The sequence below is a fragment of the Sparus aurata genome, chromosome 13 (genome assembly GCF_900880675.1).
Source record: "Sparus aurata chromosome 13, fSpaAur1.1, whole genome shotgun sequence".
Lineage (NCBI taxonomy): Eukaryota > Metazoa > Chordata > Actinopteri > Spariformes > Sparidae > Sparus > Sparus aurata.
The window spans coordinates 12,780,446-12,804,124 of record NC_044199.1 but is presented as its reverse complement, the minus strand read 5'-3'; the positions used below and the strand labels follow the sequence as shown (position 1 = coordinate 12,804,124).

The following is a 23,679-nucleotide window of genomic DNA, read 5'->3' as shown; positions in this document are numbered from 1 at the left end:
TGAATAATATCTCTATTTCTGCACAAAATATCACAATTATGAGGACTGCACCGATGTTAATGTGGTTTATTCTGGCCCAAGACCCGTCCTCCATCCAAATTTGGCTGAAATCTGTTCACTGTTTTTTTTTTGCTGACAATCTAACCAACCAACAAACAACTGGACAAGGTGAAAATTTTGAAAGAGGTAGAAATGCTAATCATTCATAGTATTTTCTCAAAATAAGCAACGTCTTCAGATTGCTTCTTTTACTCTCATGAATGACAGGGAAATGCATTCTTACATTTAAGAGCCAAGTACCAGCAAGTGTTTGACATTTTGGTTTGAAAAAAAAAAACAATGAACTGACTAACAAAATAGTAGGAAATCAGTCTTCCGATCCATTAATAGACCAATCGTTGCTGCGTTGTCTGGTTATTGATGTACCTACATGTGGGTGTTTGTGTAAGTGCTTGTGTATGTGTGTGACTGCGGGTCCTGTCTCTGTCTCTGTGTCTCCTCTCTCAGTGGGTGGTGACTGTTAAACTCTTCCATTTGGTGGGATTACTCCTCTAGTCAGTCCTGTGGGAGCAGCCATCAGCCCGTCGTCTTTTCAGAGGAGCACTACACCTTCTGATGCTTTAATCCCCTCTTCCCTCTTCTCCCCTCCTTTTCCCACACTCAACCTCTTAACCTCATCTCCCACTTTCCTCCCTCCCTTCCTCCTTTTCCTTTTTTGCTGGCGCTGTCAACTTTCAGCTGAAGTGGCTAAAACTCAGTTGATGCAGCAGCGGCTGTGTTAAAGCTGTGATCTTACAGCTCCGCCTGACAAGTCGAATACCGGGATGCTGCTTTTTTATATTCTTATGGGAAGAAATTCTCAGCGTTCGGTTACGAAGAAGTGTTTTTATAAAACTGATGGGAAAAAAGCAAATATGGTAATGGGCTATTTTCATATTATCCATTGTTTATTTCAGTCTGTTTCTGACCGTGACTATTAATAATAATAATCTGAAGAAGAATATTAATATTCATCATTATATATGTAATATTTAAAAATGCGCCATAGTTTTTGAAGTAGCTGAACTTCAATATAACATGAAGCGATATGACTCAGTTGTTGAGTCTTTTTGATTCATTCAGATTATTTATTTACTGCTTGATTAATTTCCGTGTGTCCGGTGGTGCGTGTGGAAACCTGAAAGCCTCTGAATGGTGTCAGATGACGCAAATTTGAGATGGCTGCGAATGATGTAATGAGACGGGCACAACTCCCGGACAAGAAAAGCTCTAATTCTGTCTCTGCTGCTTGACCTGGAAACAACCCGTATACAGTGATTTCTTAAATGAGCAGGAAGTGCATGGGAATACATGTGTGTGTGTTTTGTGTGTATGGAATGGGGGAAGTGAGAAGGTGAGAAAAAGGGCATTTCTGAATCTGTATTAAGAGCCTACAGCCATGCTAGCAGCACTGAGAGGCAGTTCTTAGTCACAGTAGTGTTTTTAATAGAATGGTAATGTCATTGTGCTAACATGCTCGTGTCCAGCAGGTATACTACCTACCATGTTCACCGTAATAGTTTGGGATGTAAGCATGCAAACATTTGTTAGGGCGCTAGATTTAAGGTCAAGGGATCACAAAAGTCAATATGATTTATTCTGTAGGGAATGTCCTACTAAATGTAACGGCAATCAATCCAATAGTGTGGTTACATGTGTTTGCCTACATTTAAGTTGATTTTGATGAGCCCCTAACTTGAATGATAGTGGAACTGCCATAGTGTGTGACTTGTAATCTGCATTTGTACCAGTGTATCCCAGATATCCATTATTTCTGCAGAGCCAAGACGTGGTGTCTTCGTGTGTGACTTCTTACGCATGATATCAGAGCTTAAGGCCAGCGGTTCTGCCAGGATGCCATGTCAGAATCCATTTTCATCCTTGTCCAAGAGTCTCTGATGAGCAGTGAAATCTTTTGATGTGTGTGGCTTCAGCCTTGTAAGCGCCTGAGCGTGCTTTAATAACTAAAGAGCAGAATGGTGTGTGTGTGTGTGTGTGTGTGTGTGTGTGTGTGTGTGTGTGTGTGTGTGTGTGTGTGTGTGTGTGTGTGTGCGCGCGCGCGCTTTTGTGTCCCCAGAGAGGCCGGGTTACTGGGTTGTGTGAGTAATAAAATGGGCCGTGCAGTTTTCGCTCATGAGTTTGTGACGAGGTCAGGATGTTGGCATCTGAGCGTCACTACTGCCTGATCCGTCTCCTCCCTCGGACGACTTGCTCGCATCCTCCACAGTCTTCAAAGGCACACACATTCTCACTTCCATTCCTCGTTAATTTCTGTACAAATGCGAGTCAGAGAGCGGAGGTAAGCCAGCATGAAAAGTGAAGCGACGTATACACTGTTTCCACCCCTCCCATGTTCTTGTATCCCAGATAATCATCTCTGGATGTAGCACCCTAATTAACGCTGCTCTCTGTTTACATTGATGGGGATTGTGATTGGTGTGTATGATAGCGAACATTTACTGCACTGATCTGGAGGATACCAACATATAAAAAGGACAGATAAGTACTTATATCTGATGCTTTGTCTAGCTGATTATGTCTTGCTGTGTTGCTGTATATATATTTACATGACTCCTTGTCCGCCCTTATCCTCCATTATATTCTTCTTTGTCATTATGGGGTGTTAAGTTTATCCGGCCTTAACTATTTTAATGACATATCTTGTCTTGCTACATATAATTATTTTCTTCCCAAAACTGCAGACATATTAACAGATTAACATGTTGATACAATCGACTCCTTCGTGGTCGTTAGTCAGAATCCTCGTCTAGTTGATTGTTGATAGGTTTAGCACAAAGCCCCTACAGATAGATCTACATCTCTACTGACTCTCGCAAGGTGCTCTAAGTATTTTAATTTATTTTTTGCACGTGCATTGTTTGTTATCTATTTTGGTCTTAATCTAAACCCACTTTGGGCACAATCTTAAACCCACCTGATCCTGAAATAAGGCAGTGCTGACTGCAGCGCTGCGTCTTGGTGTATTCATCTTTCTGTTTATCTCAGCATAGCCTAGTAAAAGATATGCACTGTACTTGAGTTTGCAGTGTAGTGTCTGCAGGGGAAGAATTGTTTGTGTTCGCGTTGTGTATGAAAGACCTACTGACCAACAAAAACGGGACATTGATGCCAGGTGTCCAGAAATGGAAAGAGTTTAAAAATAGCCTTGGAATATTTCTATGAGCAGATTTGATCGACTGTTGGGGGGTTACGTGCTGGACTGTTTCTTGATTGGGACCAGTGTACCTTCCTGGAGACTTTGCTGGTTGCCCTGGCAACTACACCGAAATATGGTGCAGAATCTCCTGTAAAATGCCAATGTTTACATGTCCCCAAGGTCATGACATGATATGAGTGAAATTATTGCAAAAATACTAGTATTACATTTTGTTTCTTTTTTTTCCTTCTATTTTTATCATTTGATTTGATTTGGGTTACCTTAAACCAACCCTAACATCTTTTTTAGATTTCCATAATGTGCTTATCTGATGATATTTAAAAATGGTAGCCAAAATAAAATGTTGCAAGTAGATGTTTAATCAGAAGTGTTCAGTGGAAAGTGCTCCCATGCAGGGACTTTTTAGAGGGCAAAATAAAGTCCTTTGAACTTCATTTTGACCCTGGTCCCTGCAGTGAGACCTTTTCTTTAGACTGTGTGTATGTGGAGAATCCATGTTTGATTAACATCAACATGACTCTCCTCTTGGCTTTGTTGTACCTGTTGGTATTGGACCAATTGCACCTTTGTCATCGTCATCAGTATATAGAGTCAAGTAAGAGCTTGTCACTCTCAGCCTCGCTCTGCTCACCTCAGCCAGAATTACTGAAAACATCTGCACCAGTGCATGTTCTGTAACAAAAACATTTTCAGTCAGGCCTATTGTCTTGTGATAAACAACCATATTGCTTTATGTTAAACAGTGTAATCAACATTGGAGTAAATACTCCAATTTACTTAACATTGCCTCTAGTTTTTCGAATGTTTTTTCTGCAGAAATACACCGAGATACACCGCCCTATACACAGCGATTATAGAACAGCCAAAACAGCAGATTAAGCTTTCGTTAACCCATAATAGGATGAATCAATGGCGATCTCCATCTATTGGCAAAATTCTCTATCATTCAAACACACAGTATGTAATTTTAAGACGCTCGGTCTCTAGGGGAAATGTTTATGGATGAAGTAATGTTTTAAAGCTTTGTTCACAGTCCATTTAGTCCAATTCACCAACTTCCTTTCGCATTCTTTGACCCAGTTTTCAAGATGTAAAGTAAGTTGATCATTATCTGCACCTTATCAGTACTAGATCAGTCACTTCCCCTCTGATGGCAAGTCTCAGATATTCTCAGATTTCTCCGCTGCGCCTGTCTGATTTCACTTTGTTGTGACAGCACATAATCTGTGGTGATCAGACAGCAAAGATCAGATTCAGACACTTTTATGATGTAAATGACCAACCCAGGTTTTTTTTTCTTCTGGACTGAAGGTAATTTTACTCTTCGCTGTATGAGCTTATTAAACCATGTGAGGGTAGCTGAGGTTGAGGAGCAGTTTTGTAAGAGTGACCAAAGCAAACAAGATAATATTCCATGTTCCTGTTGGATAACCACAGGTAATGAGCGAACCTCCCCCACTTGAATATAAATTAGACTCATAGCTGTGGGCTTATGTTGCACAGATGTGTGTTGTATGACCTTGCAGGATAAGGACAAGAATATACTGGCTCATTAGCAAATAATAATAACGTTAAATTGATGGCTGATATATTTCTGGGCCACTGGGAGAACCAACCGAAGTTAACATCTCATATTGGCTTAGACAACACCATTGACACTTTAAGGTGAGTATCAAGCATGAGCTTGAGTACACCCCCATGAATGTGAAACTACAGGTGAGGGTGTGGGGCCACAGAGGAGGTTGGGTCCAATGTTTGATCTGTTACACTTGGCGATTGAAATAATTGACATCTTCCCCCTTCTCCTCCAACCTGAGCTGTCCATCATGGCGTTACATCTGATGCATGTCATCGTCTCTTTGTGTCGATCATGAAGGGGTGCAGTCCAACACCTGATGCCCGCTTATTCTCCAGTTCGGGCGAGCTGTCAGTCACATCTGTCAGTCACATCTGTCGCCGCTGGTAATGAGTGCAGTTGTGTCTGTCTATATACCTGTCCAATTTATTTCTCTGTGCATTCAACACATGCTTTTTTGTGCATACCACTGTGCACGTGCATGCTAATGGAAATTGTAATAGCGGTAGACAGGGATTCGCTGATATGACCCTAAGCAGCAGGACTAGCCACCGGTAGCTACTTTGACTCGAAAAAGGAAGGTAGCATGCCGGAAGGAATGTACTATTGTGGCCCAGCAGTGCATACATTATTCATTAGTTGTACTCGCATGGCTGGTGATAATGATTTTATCAAATCTGGCAAGGTGGGTGGTTGGGCGGAAGCAAAGTGGTATCCCGAATGTGCGTATGTGCATATCTTTTTGGTCCATTTTCCAATACAGTATGTTCATGAATTTCAATATGATATGTTTAGCAAGAGAGATGGCAGAAGGCATGAAATGGGAAACCAATCTCCTCCCTTCAGCCCTTAACTGATATTGCCATCCCCCCACCCACACATGCACACCGAGATGAGGTGTGATAAGGATTGAAAGGTGGAGTCTATTGTGTTGAAAGGCCAGCTGCAGTGTGAAGGAAGACGCGTAAGAAGTATAAATCCACTGTGAAGTCACATCGCAACATTTTGCCATAATGACAGACAGACACACACAGAGTTGTGGAATTTAAAAGAAAATGCATATTTAAGACACTGTTGCAGTGGCTTCCCTTTTAAGACCCTGGAACTCTGTTCATATTTTACATAGTCAGTGGGGAAGACAGCGTAACAGCACAAGCTACACTTCAAGCGCTGCTACCACATAGTCTGTTTGTTTGACAGAAAATGAGACTGATGAAGTGCCTTCCATGTTAATTTACTCCTACTAACTGCAGAGTGCATGGCTGAGAACAAACGGTTCACAAAACAGGAGCAGCATGATGAAAGATGAGCACAGACAAAGCAAAACAAGCAAACAAAGAGGAACCTCCGCCATCCTGATGTTTCTCCAGCCCTCCTCCCTGCTTACATAACATCCTCCACCTGCTGTTGTTGTTACCTCCTATGTATTCTGCTTGTGCTGACATGCCATCTCAGCCGTTGCCCTGTGTTGCCCTTAAACAACTAACCAATTCCTCCCCACGCCTTTTGCATAATTGCATTACAGCCCAATAACACAATGTTTGGGCAGGACTGTGGGAACTGGTTGTCTGAGTCGCTCGTTCATCCTCTTGGATTGGTTATTTCCTGTTTCAGCCGGCTCCTCGCAGGACAGGACCTTCTCCAGCTAATTTGTTAGATAACACAGAGAAAGAAACAAACGGGGGGAGACAGAGAGAGAGGAAGGGGGATAGACTGGGAACAGAATGAGGTGCGAGGAGACAGACAGACAGCATATGTGCACATACGCACACACAGGCTTCCCACAAAAGAAGTGTAATAGGCAAGAAGCAATGCAATGCACGGTATTGTCTGTGTTAAGGTGAAATGTCATTATATGCCTGAGGGTATAAAGCTCTGACTGTGTGTGTGTTGTGCGTGCACCTCTACTGTTAGCGACTTTGTGCTCGTGACTGTCTCCCCTCTCTCCCCGTGGAGGCTGTGTCAGGTCCTTTTGTTGGGTAGATCTGTTTCCTTCCCTGCCCTTTGTCCTGACATGTTTGCTTCTATAAATGTTAAATACTTCCAAACAGTGGTTGTTTCAGGAGCTACACAGTGCAGCAGATAATGGGAAGTCATCAGCCTATTATGTAATCGTCTCTGTTTTTCTCCTAAAACCGTCGTGTCCTCAAGCCAAACATTTTTCTTTACTCCTCTCATGATGAGGGAATTGTTATCTCCAGAGAGGAAGAAGGTAATTTATTATTGGAGTGTGTTTTGTTTAATTTTTTTAGCTCATATTTGCATGTTTACAGATGTACAGGTTTGGCTGAGTAAAGGCCAGACATTTGTCTAATCTTCCAGTCTCCTCGACTTTTAAACTACAGTATTGTGCACAAGCAATATAGGGCTGTTGCTAAGACCCGGCTCTTAAATTACAGGTCCAGTGTAAAGGATTTAGGGATTTTAGTGGACGAAATTGAATATAATATAAAGAATTATGTTTTGTATTAGTTTATAATCAACTGAAACTAAGAAATGTTGTCTTTACATTACCTTAGAATAAGCCTCTTCGATCTCCAGAGGAAGGGGGCACCGCCATGTTTTTACGAGTAGCTCAAAATGGGTAATTCAAACACTAGACAGTGGTGCATGATTGCCTGTTAGAGAATAAGATATATTTCATTGTTCATTGTTCATACATTGCTGCTGTTTTGGGGTTGTGTACTCTCCAAATATTTGGACATATTGTGCTTTGCTGCCTTGCTAATAATGTTCGTATAATTACCATGTCGATAGAGTCCCTTTTGAAAATTGAAAGAATGCTGTTCACCATTCTCATAAATAAACCCAACAGATTTCCAGTTTTAGTGAAGTTGAGTGCATGCTTGTCCAAGTGGGCAGCCCATGAGCCACTCAGATCTGGCAGCCACTCACAACAGGTAGTGACAGGGCCTTTAGCATTTCTAGCTAAAACCCATACATTTAAATTACAAAGAGTATATTTTACTCAACACTGTGTGTGTGTTCACACCAATGACAATAGATGAAATACCTGAAAGTGTCATTTACCAAAATTATGGTGAGAAAGGGCAAACTCAGAGCAGCGAAATGGACTCATGACTGCAGCCATTTTATATTTACATCCCTGATTGCCAAAAAGTTGGAAAAGCTCATAAAATGCAAATAGAAATAGAATGCAAGCATTTACAAATGAACTGTGTTTACTTACGACAGTTTTACGAAACGTTCTCGAGCCCATGTAAAAACAAACTGTTTACAAAAACAATAATGTTACACAAAGTGGTGACCCTCGACCCATCCTTGCTTTTGGACATCTGAACCTTTCAAGGATGCCCCTTTCATATCCGATCATGATTCTATCACCCGTCACTATCGAACCTGTTCATCTGTTGAATGTTCCAAACACGGGCGTTTTTGGAGCATTTAAAGAATTTAATTGAGCATGTATTTACAAAAATCTATAAAGTTGGTGAGGTAAACAACTGTTATAACACATTATTATCACATTCTGTTTATGTCTCAGTCAGTGTCCTCTGTAACACGATTATTCTAGTCTTTGAAGATAGACGCTTCCACATTGGGTCAGACTTTACACTCTTTGTACTTATCTTTGTCACACCTATGTAGCTATGTTTGCTTGTCCTAATGACAAAGGTAAATACTTAAACATGTAGTGATGACATGAAGCTGCGATTTAACCAATTTTTTTTTACACATCTTGGCAAAAACAGTATGTGGAACATACTCAGCGCAGGAACGGGCAGTGGAGGAGTTTAAAGTGCTGAATCGTTTTCTATTGACGTCTTGATGCCTCCTTGCCCAAAAATCTGGGTCACTGTTGGATTCCGTTGCAACTGTTGTGAATCCAACTGAAGGAGCAACTGCAAACTTTGCAGAGACGCTTTATCAAGCCTACAGGTGGTGATTTTTTTGATACCCAAAACATGAGAAAACAGTAAAAATAGCAAAAACTACTGAGCGTTCTGCCTTTTTCATTCAAAGCCTTGTGGGTTAGCAGATAGCGAAAGCAGCAGCTTAACAGGTGCTACAGCTGCTCTTGAGGAAGGTTTCCAAGGAATGAGATGGATTCTTCGTCCTCATCCCTGAGCACCTTTCTCACCCCTCAACTCAAACTACATCTCTATTCTGGTGCGTTCACACATTTTACTTACTTTTCAGTACGAAAAAAATATTTTACTTGCAGGCGAATTTGTTTGCATCTGCACACGCATGCTGTCTGTGCGTGCCTGTGCTCGTCAGCTGTGTGCCTTTGTTTTTTTCTGTAGAGGCCAGAGAGCCAGCAATTAAAAAGAGGACTGGGACATCTAAAGGCTTAGAGGCACAGACCCAGCACACATGCTGGCAGTCAATTGGCAAGCCGGGGGAGGTGAAATTGGAGTGAGTGAGTGAGTGAGTGAGTGAGAGAGAGAGAGAGAGAGAGAGAGAGAGAGAGGGAAGGAGGAGGAGGAGGGCAAGATGAGTGCATGCAGGAGAGAAGGGGAGAACCAGAGAAAAAAAGAAGTGGGCGGGCTCAGACTCAGGCAGAAGCGCACACACATACACACACACACACACACACACACACACCCTCCTCTCAGCCTTCAGTCTAGTCTAGGCGTGCAAGAGGCAGCATGTGAGAGTATGTGCTGTAGAGGGTGTGTGTGTGTATAGAGTCCAACGAGCGCGCTGTAGTCCGGGAGAGACGTCTCTCATTGATGCAAGGATTCCCCCCTGTTTGCTCCCGGAGAGGACACGTGCTGACTTTGTTTTAACCACCAGAAGGAATTAACTACTGCACACACACACACACAGAGGAAACACCGGGAGCTTAAGTTGAAGGTAAATGGATATATGTTTTTTTGTTGTGAGGATGTTTCGGGAGCTTTTGTGAGTGACGGACACAGAGAGATAGAGTTGCTTTGGTGTTTGAGATAACCGGCTTCATTTTCCTGTGTTTTAAGACAAGAGATTAGATTGTGAACCACTTGAATGCAATTCAGTGTTTGTGTAAGAGAGAGAGAGAAAAGGAGGTGAAGTTACAGAGAGAGGAGTCCATGTGTGTGTTCCTGACTTCTTCAAGGAATACAAGCTTTTTGTTGTCGTTGTGTGTGTTGATGTCTGTATACCAATGTGTTGGTATATGGCATTCCTTACACAATGTATCTCTATGTATGAGTGAGACTTGGCTAGTACAAGGAGAGACTGTTTGGTGGTGGCACTTTTCTCTTGATGGGTCTCTCCCGCTCTCTCTCTCTCACACACACACACACACACACAAACACACAAAATCATATATTGATAAAAATATAAGAGAAATGCAGTATTGCTTCTACACATTATAGTTGAATAGCCTTCCTGCTGGAGCCAACGTGTGCCTGTGTGTGTGTGTGTGTGTGTGTGTGTGTGTGTGTGTGTGTGTGTGTGTGTGTGTGTGTGTTGATGAAAGAAGTTCATCAATCATTAATGTTCACACTGGGACGTTGCCTAGTTTCCTACTGGAGGTAATGTGGTGATAACAAAATACCTCAGCAGCCCTCCGGACTGGCACCTGACGTTTCCCCACCATTGAACAAACGTCTCAGCTCAAAGGGCAAACATGCAGTAGTAATGCATGCTGTAACAGCGCGTGTGTTTGATCATGTGCTTTTAAGTACAGGAGAGCTGACATTACTCGAGATAAAGTGAAATATCAGAAAAAACCCAAGCGGCACTTGAGCCTTATCAAAAGCTTGTTAGAGAGCCGCAGGCGCAGGTCAGTCCTCAAAATGTTCTGGTTATGCCATCAAAGGTTCACAATGCAAAAAAAAAAAAGAAGAAAGAGAGATCGTAACGGGTTTGGATCTGATAAAGACATTAGCCTACTTTGTGTTGTGTGGAAATTTTAATAGGATGGGAGAGGATAAACAGCTGAAGAGCAGAATAGAGAAGGACTAGACAGACAAAGAGGGGGGAGACCTACTGTAAGAGCTGCTGAAATCCTTGAGGGAACAGCAGTTAAAGGCAGCACGGTGCTGAAGACTTGGCAGAGAGTGACAGTAACAGATAAGACAGAATAAGAGAGAGAGTGAGTGTGTATGAGAGAGGGGCTAAGGGACAAGTTAAAGAAGATTGAAAAACAAAAGGAGGAGCGTCTGCAAATGTGCACTCTTACCTTCTGCTTCAGACGTGTTTACCATCTGTCTGAGTTATGAGGGGTCAAAGGGCATTGAGTCTCTGCTGTTCTTTCTGTTGCCTCACTTTCATGTTTCTTCTCCAGAGGAGAAAAAAAAAAAAACAAGCCCTCTTGGGTATTTGGTTTGGTCCATTAAGAAAAGTCAGCACGGGTCAAATGAAACGTAGTAAAGACATAATAATGTGACAACAAGTTTAGTTTTGCAGGTCATTTTGTTATTAATCCTGGATTTGATTTCAGACATTTACAACTTTTCATGGTATTTAACATATGTTATTTAACATTTCTGCATTCAAATATCTAAAAAATGGCTAGACCTTTGTTGTATGTTTTGTTGAGTTGTGTACATTATTCAAAATGTTGTCATTTTGTTCGCGGTAACGGTGCATCTCAGTTGGTCACCTGTACTTACTCTCAGGTAAACACCAGATAATGTGTTGGAGAGTGAGGAAAGAAGTTAGTGAACTTGACTCAACGTAACATGAATAAAGTTGTAATGTCTTGTCTGTAAACATTTCCAGTCAGGTCAGATAGATTTTCATTGGTAATGGTAGCTTTTTAAACAATATCAATAAAGACTCCCATGATCCCATGCTAGTTCACAGTCATCAAACTACGTCTTTGCCATTCATTATTTTCATTGCGGCAGAAATTACATACTGTGCACGTGTAAGTGTGCAGTTTAACATTTCTGTGGTTTTATTTGTAAGGAATCTAAACACTTGTAATTTTGGTATATGGGCGGCATTTTATCAAACTTTGATCCAAGGTGCTTTACAATTAGCCTCTCATTCACAAGCCAGTGGCAGCGAGCTAGCATTCAAGGGGCTCGCCTCACCATCTGGAGCGATATGGGGTCCAGCGTTTTGCCCAAGGTCACTTCAGCATGCAGACAGGAGAAGCCGGGGAACGAATCCCCATCCATGTGATAAGCAGAGGACAGCCACTGCAATTTAGTAATTTCGTAATTCATGTCAACTTCAGTTGAACACTATTGTGCTGGTGTATTTCTTTAGGAAAACTTGCACTCAGATCTTTCACAGAACCCTGATAAGGTGGTAAATCACGAAAAGGTTGTCAGCCATATCACCAAGATTTAAAAGGCTATCAAATACTGTAAGTGCTTGTTTTGATTTTGAGAAAACTGAGACATAACCTAGTCATCTCTCTCTCTCTCTCTCTCTCTCTCTCTCTCTCTCTCTCTCTCTCTCTCTCTCACACTCTCTCTCTCTTTCTCTCTCTCTCACACTCTCTCTCTCTCCCTCTCTCTCTTTCCTTTCCTGTTATCTTCCCTTCATGTTATCTTTCTTGCCACAATTCACTGCTTCAGTTGCCGCCATGAGGAAGTTGAATATTGGCAGGGTGTTTTGAGGAAGTGATCCGTGAAGGGATTTATAGTGGCAGATAAAAACTGGTGTGTGTGTGTGCGCGCGTGTGCTTTTTTTTTCTTCTTCTAAATTTACAAAGACTTTTGCGAAAAGCCTGGGGGCTGTGAAAAGGGGAGAAAGCCATTATCTCATACACTGTTACTCACTGCTTGTCCAGCGTGTATGTGTATGTGGTGTCCATTTACTACGTGTGCAGGTGTGTGTTGTGGACAAATAAGTGTGTGTGTGTGTGTGTGTGTGCGCGCATCCACACAACCATGTGCTCTGTCTGTGTACAGTAAGCTAATATAGTGTGTGTCCGTGAAGGGGGGGATGGGGCTCCGTTAAGTGAGCCCCTGTGGCTGTGTGAGTGTGTTTTTATTGTGTGCGTGTGGGTGTGTGTGTCCATAGTGACCCAGATTGATACACTGCACTCATGCTAAGTCAGCTCACCTATAGGGCAGATATAGGTAGGCGTATTCTCTTTTACACTCAGCCAGGTTCTCATAAAGCACCCACACTTTGTCTTTTTTACGAGGATGCTGCACTCACTTACATTCATGCCCCGACCTGAAGCCGTAACCACTACACAAATACAGTAACGCCAAACACACACAGTCACAGATATTAAGCAGCATATAATATATTCTATAAATACAAGTGTTTAAGTCATATTTATCCTTTGATCTGCTCATGGTAGGCTCAGAAAGCACCCCACGCATCACGTAATACATTATAGAAATGGAAATGATAATAATAATCAGCGTTATCGTCATCGACATGGAAACTCGAGCTTGCTGCAAATACCCCTCACATCTTTATCCTCCACAGTGAATATGACTCCCGTGACCTTGTGGCAGAGCAGACGAAACGCCCTCTCTTTTATGATTACAGATACAGTACATAAGATGCAGTTTGATGAGCATGTGGCGGGCACGATAAAGGGATGATGCAATTAACATGAAAGGGATGATCTCCTCTTCTCTCTCATCTTCGTCCGCCTGCCTCTCTCGCTGTTGGAAGACGCTCCATCCCTCTCTTCCTCAGTGGTCCACTTATTTCTGCTGTTAAGCAAACACAGGGCTTATGCAGCCCCCGGTGCCCACCTCCCCACATGCAATCAAGCTGTTTAAATGTTTGTGTTTGACTGTATGTGTGCGTGTGTGTGTGTGTGTGTGCGTGTGTGTGGGTTCACTGTGTGTCTCTCACTCTCCCAGTTCTCTCTGTCTGCTGCTGTCACTTTCAGCGAAGCAGCAGACAGATATTGTCGAGGTCTGTTTTGGGAAAAAACAAGACAAAACTGACAGCTGAGGGTGGAGAGTCACTGAAATGCATTTCCTCTTCTCTGGTTTCACAGAGTGCGTCTAATTAAGGTGCCGATTCTGTCATGGTTGCTATTCAATAGAAGGGGGAATCCCTCTGCAGAGTTGCTGATGTATTAAGGCTGTGGTTATCGTGCAGGGGGTTGGGACCCCCCTCCAAGGGGTGACAGGATAGATCTGACAGGTTGAGAGATGATTTACAGAACAGGAAAGGAGGGAAAACATTTTTACACACACAAAATGACATCGGCTTTTTCTGATGTTTTTAATCTTCTTTTTTCCTTGAATGATAATGATTTAACCTCTTTAGGACTCTGAAAATCAACCCAATCACCAGATTAAATGTTAGCCAAGTATGGTTCTGCAAAATCAATGGTGAGTAGAAAAAATTGTTGTTTCACGGATTAAGGTGGTCCGACTTTGGAAGTGTTCCAAGCTGTCTTGAACACAAACCTGGTTTTCCTGCCCCAAAACACAGATAGAAAGTACTCTACAGTTCTTTAAACACCTGGTTTGGTTGCCATGAAACTGATGGAAATGTCTGCAGATCTTCTTAAGATCCCTAAAACAGAGAAGGAAACGTCTCCAGTTATCTTTAAAAATATCGAGTGGTGTAACTCAAATTCCGGTCCTCCGTTTGGCAGCCGTGTTGGCTTGTAATAACATTTGGTACGCTTCATTCTTGGATGTCCTAGTGACTGGGCTGACACTATTCAAATAAGACAAAGTGAGGTGCTGATCGGTCACAGGTAGATACTTTTTCATGTTTGTGTTTGTTTATCTGGATTCCCCTGTCTTCGCTTTTGGCACGAGCTAAGGAAAATATGAGATATTGTGCGAGACAAGCGAGGCCAAATGAATCAGTGTGAACATTATGTCACGCTGACGTGTTTGCTTATGTGCGTCCGTTTGTAATGTCGCTCGTCTGGTTGATCAGGACTGCAGGAGTTGTTAGCTGTGGGTGGGTGTGCAACATCAGGTGGAGAAACATTTGTTTTGTGCAAGAGTTCTCAACATCAACCCCCTGATGAGAAGAAGTGGAAAATGCGAGGAGCGGGAGAAGCAGAAGGGGATGCCTGTAATTTGTAGACCGGTCCAGGCGGGGGAGGGGTGTCTCAGAGCTGACATGAGCTGGCATGTGTGCCCTCTTTCATTTTTTCATCTGTATGGCTGTGTCCGCTGATGAACTGGGAGTTTCTTCCTTCCTTCCTTCCTTCCTTCGCTCACTCCCCTTTCTTTCTTTCTTTCTTTCTTTCTTTCTTTCTTTCTTTCTTTCTTTCTTTCTTTCTTTTTCTATCATGCCCTCTTTTTATCCCTCTGTCTCGCTCTTTCTGTCTCTTGCTTCATCATCCCTCCTTTCTTCCGCTCTCGATGTGACAGCATTGCCATCCCTGTCATGTCTGCCCATTATCTGTGATCAGTGTTGCGTTCCAGCCCACACATCGGCTCAGAGTGCCAACCGATGATGTGTAAATGCATGTGTGTGTGTGCGTGTGTGTGTGTGCATGTATCTACATCCTATTTGATATACAGAAGATTAGATCTTCATATTTTTTAAGGGTGACCTCGTTTCAGAAGAGTAGCAAAAAGAAAGCTAGCAGAGGAAGATGAATATGCATAATTTTGTTTACCGAGTCATTAGCAAACAAAGGATGTGTGCGGCGCAAACAAGCTGACATGTGTCATCCCAAAGAAGACAGTTAATGTTAATGTGGTGCAGTGTAACGAGAAAAGCGTGCTCCAAGAGGAGACGGGAGATGGGAAAATGTTACCTGAACAGGAAACTGCTGTAAAAGACTTGAGGGTGAGAGAGTGGAAATACATTTGCGTGTGAAATGCTGAGTAGGGATTCAAGGGAGGAATTACTGTGGGAGAGCAAAGAGCGTCTTCAAAGTCTTCACGCTTTGTTTATGCCGGGGAGGTTTGGCCTTCCTGGGATCTCCTTTTGTTATCTCTGCTTGGAAATCTTTACACCCCCTACTTTGTGTGTTTTTCTGTCCAAGTTTACATCCATGTGTAATTAAAGCAGAGGAAACAGGCCACTTGGCCTTTGTCTCTCCTCTCCTCTCCTCTCCTCTCCTCTCCTCTCCTCTCCTCTCCTCTCCTCTCCTCTCCTCTCCTCTCCTCCTTTCAACCCCCACACATTACATTAGTTGCATAAAGGCGAATGCCGGCCAGCTACTCGGTGCTCATCACATAGTCACACTTCACGTTCCTGCTCGTTGACCTGGAAGTGATTCAGTGCATTCATACAAGATGGTCTCAAAAAGCCTTATGTGCATTTGTAAGTGTGCCCATGTGCAAATATGCACGCGAATATGTCTGAATACGTGTGACAAAAGCGTGGATGAAGGCTTACGGGCAGAGCTGTATGGATTTCTTTGGCTCTTTGGATTGAATTTCTTCAGGGATAAAAAACCCTGTGGTGAGGGCTGTATAAGGTTTCAATCAGGCTGTGTGTTTTTTTGTTATTGTCCTTTGGTGCGTTTGCTTTTAGACACGTGAATGTGTGTGCATATGTGTGGTCAGATTGCCTTTGTCCTCTCCCCTCAGGCCTGCACTCAGATGTCAGTGAGTCATGTGGAGCTTATACAGGTCACTAATGCACTGAGAGGGGAGACTCTATTCACCGTAGCCACTCAGAGCCTAAACAATAACCCCCAGCTCGAGTCAGCACAGGAGCTCAACTCCCAGGAAATGGACCCATTGACCTAGATCCAACTCCATCTACTGAAGAGACGCCACGTTGCTGACATGTTGTTGACATCCTTGTCTCATTGATAGTGTTTGCCTTGAGATGCCTTTCAAACATTGGCAGGAAGTAGCCAGGGATTAGATGATGATAACCTTTATAACCTTTTTATTGGGACTACAGTTTCCCCACAGTAGCATAAGTTTTTTATGGCGAAAAATGTATAATTCCTACTCCCAGCCGAAGAAAATGCATTTTTCAGGTAGATACTGATTTAAAAAGAGAGAAATAACTGTTTTCTTTCTGGAAATACGGAATTTAGATCACAACGCGGAGGTCATTTTTCAGTTATTGTCGTTAATTTGACACATCACATGATGAAACTTATTTGCCCTAACTTTATCTTTACAACATTTGTTCATGCCACTATTAAACCAAAAATATGTGTAGCAGTTGTAGTTTAAAACGGTCAAAACTAAACTAAAAATCAACAGATACAACGTAAACAAGAAATAGGTACTGAAGTTAGCATACTAACCAGCTAGCCCTGCCTTTCCTATCTTGTAATACCACTTGGTACCTCAAGAAGTCAAAGTGAGTCACTGTAGTGTTCCGTCTGCCCTTAGTCAAAAAATGAGAGGATCAAGATGTAGGACTCGAGGGCAAGAAACAGTTTCAGCAGCAGAGAAGAGTCATAAAATAGAAGCAAAACAAGAGTTAAGACTGGTGTCACTTTACACCACAGGAGACTGTGCTTGATGAGTAAACTTACATCTAGAGCTGGACTGATACCATTTTTCTTTCCGATACCAATACCGGCTTTGGGTATCGGCCGATAGCGATCTGATACCAGGGGGTGTTAAGAACAAAAAAAAATCTTCTAACAGCTGTGTATACTACCAAGCCTGTATGGATATCATATGATTGCTGTAATTGTTTTATGGCCTGGCTCAGGTAGACCCCATTCTAATATGATCTATTTTAACAGTCAGTTATAACCGAAAAAAACAACATTTTGGAATAAATAACAATTCTTTTAATCCAAACATGTTGCCAGTTACCCTGTTTCCTCTTAGTACTGTAGACCTAAACTTAGTCTGTGTTTGTGAAACTGACCTGATGTGCTAAATGACTGAAGCGGTTTTGTTTTTGCTGAAATTTGCAGAACACTGATGCAACAATCTGGGCGTAGGTCATTCTCTGAATCTGTCACACCTCCCTGTGTGCAAGGGTGTCTTGTGTGCATGTGTGTATGTGTGTGTGTGTGCGTGTGCATGGGGGGAAAATCACAAATGAAGAAGTAGGTAGACCTTTACCTACTTCTTCATTTCAGGGTTGTTTTTCTCGGTAAACAGTTGACCCAAAAATAGGGCTAAGTGAAAAGCACCATATGTGCTACAAATATTTGCATCCTGCGTTAATACCATTGACCTGGAGGTTTACTGTTAATGTATAGATTTGTGTGCAGACATCAGCTATGTCTGTCAATAACTGTTATAGTATGTTTGATTTTTTTTTGGCCAGTTGAAACCTTATTACAATTCTTAATCCTTACCTTACCTTATCTTAACCCCCTGGCTGTGTATCATAGGTAAGGTCTATGCACCCCAGACCCATTCTGTATTGATTTGGAGCTGTGTGTGCGACACAGTGCGGTGACCTGCTGTTTGTCTGTCACATTCTTTCATTCATTCTGAGCTGCGTCCCTAACTGCGGCACATTTTCTCAGGTCTCTCCTTCAAGGGGCTGCTTTGTTTGCAAGCACTGCTGTTGACTCAGGTGCATGGATGTACTAAGATAACTTCCCCTTCTACTTCCCGCTGTCCCCCTCCCCCCATCTCTCTGCAGTCTACCTTTGTGTTGCCCAGTCCTCTGCCAATAACTTCTTCCTTTACACTACCTGCTTACTCACCTCTGTCAGGTTTTTTTTTACTGTTGTAGTTTGCCCCGGTATCCTTCTCCACCCTTAATCTTTCATTTCCGTTCTCCTCTGTCTTCTCCCATGGTACCCAGTCCACTTTTTCTTCCTTCTCTTACCTGTCCTTGTGTGGTCATGCCGAAGGCTCTCTCTCGCTCCCTGGTAATGATTAGGGTAGTGCTACAAAGGATTTGCAGAGCCTCAGCAGAAATCATAATTAATAAAGTGATAACAGTGTTGCTTTGGCTTTAATTAACTGTCTTTGCAGTTCTCTAACAATTCGATTCAAACCAGAGTACACTAATTCCTGCATATCGTATTGCTTCAGTATTTAAACCTTAATCACGCAATCTTTGTCGCGCTTAGAACATTATATAATAAATATATGGGTGGATGGATCTGAAAGGTGCCGTAAACCTGCAATTTTTTTCTAATGGCCAGTAGGGGGCGATTCTACTGTTTTCAGAAAGAAGTTTGATGTATATACGCTTATGAGAAAATTAACCTACTTCTCAAATGATGTATTACCTTAGCAAACAGTTCCCTAATGAGTGAATGGTCTCAAATACTAGTTTCAAGTGTTATTCAATACAGCATGATGTTCATTTAGTAAATTATGATCCCATTCAGAGTAAAATAGATGACCCAGCCCACCATCCAAATATGGCCACTTCAGGCTCTAGAAAACCCAATTGGCCATGGCTGTAATGCTTTAAGGCTTCCACAAGCTAATGGATGTGGTTACAGTGTGTTTACAGTTGATTTTCAAAACTTAATCACAATATCTTTGTTGCACTGGATTTGAAATTGGTATATGCCCAGAAACTCCATTAACACATCCAGGTTAAAAGACTTTCTTTCAATTTACTCTTGGTAGGCATATGGCATAGTCTGTATTTTGCTAAGTTTGCGGAAAGCAGCCCCTCCATTTTCCTGTTCTATTTCCTATCACACATCCACATCAGTTTGAACTCAGCTATTAAACAGTTCTTGTAAACCTGGATTATTGGGGACGAGAGACTACTATCAACCACATGTAAGCTTCTCAATTCATTGTTCGCCAGTTCTTACATTTTGATTGCGAACCACAGCAGCAAACAACCATTTCTCCTCAAAAATGACCTCTGATGTTCTTACAGACAATCTGGTCACACCTACACTCACTAACACGAACAGTAACCTCTTCAGTAACTCTCAGCAGATTGTCTCCCTGCACAATCGTTACTGACAACAAACGGGAGCCTGTTCACATCCGCCCTACTTTGACCTGACACAACATCTATCTCTATCAGCCCCTCAGGAACTATCAGCGCCACTCCACCTCTTTACCTCTCATGCCTCCTTCCACCTCAGCACACATCATTCATCTCTCTACCTGTGGCCTAACACTCAATCCCACCAGCTCCACACCAGCTCTAACAGCCTCTCATCCCCCTTTCAACACCATTATATATTTTTTTTTCAAATCCTCTTGCCCCTCTCATCCCATCCCCCCCGTCTCAGCCTCCCACCTCAATCAGTCTACCTTTGCCTAAAACCCTCTTATCCCTCTCTCTGGCTCACTCATCCACCCTGTTATTTCGCTGTCCCTACAGCTTGCACAGAGCGGAAGAGGAGGTATTACCCACCAATTTGGCCCCATTCACACCTGTCTGTACTGTCTGCAGGTGTCTCAACAAGTCTGTGTCTGGCAATATGTGGTGCCAAAATTAAGACACTTGGCTTCCAGAAGTTAATTTGTTTCAACAATACACTTTTTACACTAAAAGATTAAATAAATTCCCTTCGCATAGTTGCCACAATATCTCAGTTACAGGGAAAAGGCTGGAAATAATGGGAAGGAATCCCCTTTTCAAGATGGACCAACAAGCCTTAGTGCCACTCAATTATTTCAGGCTTAACAGCTCTATGCAAGTGTGTCCCATCACACTTCATTACTTTATTGCCATGTCGACCAAGCTGGGAGGAATTTCAGCACAACTTCAACATCTCTACAGACTATAAAGTGGTAAACGGACAAACAAAGTAACACAACAGATTGATAGGTTGCAAAAAGTGTAGAAAGGAGAACTACTAGACTTAGAATTTGATTTTGGATTACATCTAGAATAGGTTTACATGGTTTAGTGCTCTGTATTCCCGCTCTGTCTAAAATGCTCTGTCCCTTTAAAGCCCCAGTTCTGAATGGGCAGTCTGATTGGTCAGCTCACACACGCCTGACCCAGCGCCATGTACGACAACATGCCAGATGTACTTAATCAATTCTTAAGGGGCCAAACCAGACTCTATGCACAAATTATGCAAATGTGTGACATGATGAGATAGTGTGATGTTACAAAGTCACAGAATTAAAGGCAGGGCTACTGATGAGGCGTTTCAGGAGCGGTGTTTTCTGTGGGAAAGAGGAGCTTCTGTTGGTGCGGACTTTGACCTTTTCAACTTTCATGATCTCTTACATGCCCAAGAGCCTATATAAAACACTGACAGAAAGGAAACAAATCCAAAAATCATAATAGTTCTCCTTTGATTTAATTATAACCTGGTATAAGCGTGTGGTTTTTGCCATCCTCATTGCTCCAGTTTGTAGATTTTGCCAGTAAAATTCCAAATGGATCTCTATAATATATTAATGCTTTGTAGAAGAATTGATTGACATGGACAGATGGAAACTACACTCACATTGGCTACGGATGACACAGCTCTCCGCCGTTTAATGAAACCCCAGATGTACAGGTCTAAAAAATGCACATGCTGCCATGCATGAGCGTCCTTTGCCATCTGCAAGTTGCATATCATTGCCCACGTGTCAGTTGGAGAAATACAAATTCCCTGCCACGTCTGTACAGTAGTAGTCTAATTTTTAACGTCTTTCTCTCTATCTTATTTCGACACTCCCAGCTGCTCCTCCCCCCAGGCTGCGTCTCAGCCCGCAGGGTTTCTACAGTTACAGGCTGAATCTGGAGCACAGTCAACGTCTCGTCCCACTCCTCCTGGATAATTAAACAACACTTCTTTTGCTGCTGCTCCCATGTTTGGTGCAGCAAATCAGGACATGAATATTCCGTTGATTGGTTTTGATGACTGGTTGGCAATTGTATGCGCAATCACTACTTCATCACGAAAAAAACAGTCAGTGTTGATTGAGGAATGGCAAAAAAGAAAAAAAAAGAGGGAGATGATTTCTAAACATTTAGGAAAAAGGAAATAGTAGTTCGTCATGAGTCACGCTAGCTGCCACAGTGTATGGCTGTGCTCTACAAACAAGCGATTTCAAGTGGCATAGTAACCTACTATAAGAGGGATTTAATGTAGGCTTACACACCTTCCTCTTTCATCAGAACAAGTCAGAGAATACAGAACTCTAATCTTTCAGTATCCACATTAATATATATCATAATATCATAATGGGTGGCAAAATCAATGGGGTTTCCTGTCTTTGAATTCATACAGGGACTCACCAATCGCTGAGCTTGCACTCGGCAGCAGCAGTGGCACCAGCAGCAACAGAGCGGAGCGTCAAAAAAAGCTACACACACTCATTGACTCTCTCGGGCCTCTCGCTCAATGGAGGACTTGTGCTGGAAGGATTTTCTTTAAAATATGGTAATCCCTGACTGCACCGAGCTGCAGAGACAGTCGGCTGAAATCTGAGTTAAGGAGCGTACAGTGTAAGCTCCCAGAAAGACGGAGGAGCGTATTTAATGAAGTTAGTGACACTTGAGGAGTAAAGTGGAGTGAATTGGCTGCCACTGAATTCCAATGCCCTTTATCTTTTCCACTTGATCCTTACATGCCACACAGACCCAAAATCTCAAATCTGTTATATATAGGTCGCGGCGATATGGCCTTAAAGTAACACTGCAAGATTTTTAGGCTTTGTCGCTGTACACATTATGTATCTTGACTTTTTGCTACTTAGGAATAAGTGAAAAAAAAAAACAAACACTGTAGAATTTTTAATCAAATGCGTCAATCAGTGTTGTGGGGATGACATGATTTTGATACTTTCACAGAACATAAACTCTGAGATTTTTGATAAATAATGTGGATTTACTCTTGTGCTTGATTTTCTTTCCCATCCCCCTGTTCTCAAACTTGTCGCTGTCTTTATAAATTAGTTTAGCTTTGATTTCTTCACTCTGTGCCGCGTGCCTTTTCTCATAGGAATTAGCCGTAAATCTTCTCTGCTACCGCTCTCAACGCAATCCCAAATCTAGATTCTTTTGTACTCTACCTCTCTGTTAGGAGATGACAAATGAGGGGACCGCAGCAAATGAATAACAATCATCTCATTTCCTCCCACTCCACTTTGTTCTGTCGTTTTTTTACGCTTCGCCCTCCTCTGTGGCTCCAAAATGAAAGAGCTCTTCAGGAAGGGAATTACAATTTGTCTCTCACCAGTTAAAAGAAATTAATGTTTGATTTAAAGCAGCAGCCGAGACGCATGCTTGCAGGCACGCTGTTTGTGTATGTGTGTATTTAAGCTAAGGGGGGGGGGGGGCTGCGCGTGTCTTGTCAGATCCCGAAAGGATGAATAAGAAGCTAATCTCCCTCTCCCAGGGAATTCTACCAGTGATGTCTCAGACAGTCCCGTCTCAGAGGAGCTGTGGGAGTGCAGTGGAGTGTGCGCTCCCATCTCCACGATAGGATGTTTGCAGAGCATATCTGACTGTTATCTCCACATTGGATGGATATAGTTCCTCCTCAAATGGGAACAATGCACACACATACCTAGGCGCACACATGCAGACAGCCACTCGCGAATAAGTCCCCGATCCTTATTTGTTTGGACTATTTAGCCTCCCTGCACCTAGTCCTAACTCGCGTGTTATTCACGGTGTGTTGTTATCTTTCAAAGCAGGTTTGCTCGGGGTAAACAACAACAAGGAGGCCCAGGTGCACACGCATGCATGCACGCCTGCAGGTGTGTATGCCAGAAGGTGTGCGCGGGCGTGTATGCAAAATTGCGGGGGAGCATGGGGGCGCACTGATAAACCCTTCTCCCAGATTCCCATGGTATGGCATCTTGGGATGACGTTTGCCCCATCCTGAAATTCCTTTGTTTACCCCCAGAGTGTTAACCTCAGCGACTTCATTCCTTGCCCTGTGGGAGGTGGTACGGTAACCATTAGAGGAATGTGAAAGGTGTGGGAAAAGACCCTAAGGGAAGGGTGAGTCCTGCAACTGCGTCATGTGTTTTGGGGCTTGACTGGGGGTTGGTCGTGGTTGAAGGGTCCAGAGAAAGGTCAGAAAGATCAGTCAAGCTTCTCAGGTTACAATGTCTAGACTGATAAGGGCTGGACTGTTTGGAATAACAGTAAACTTTGAGTGATGATTAAATAAATTGTGTACTGTAGTGTTTTAAAATGCTTTAGATCTATCAATAAAGTCTACAAATAACCTAATTTGTCGTCGTTATTTAGTCTTCAGGAT

The 23,679-nt window shown here is 42.6% G+C and overlaps 1 protein-coding gene across 1 annotated transcript in view; it reads left to right on the top strand.

The window, feature by feature from the left end:
- Positions 1-9,347: 9,347 nt before the first annotated feature.
- The window catches only part of tiam1a (TIAM Rac1 associated GEF 1a), a 60,221-nt gene continuing 45,889 nt past the window's right edge, over positions 9,348-23,679 (top strand). Inside the window, exon 1 of the mRNA XM_030437420.1 lies at positions 9,348-9,614. The gene's annotated coding sequence lies outside the window, so the exon portion shown is untranslated. The remainder of the gene's footprint in view (positions 9,615-23,679) is intronic.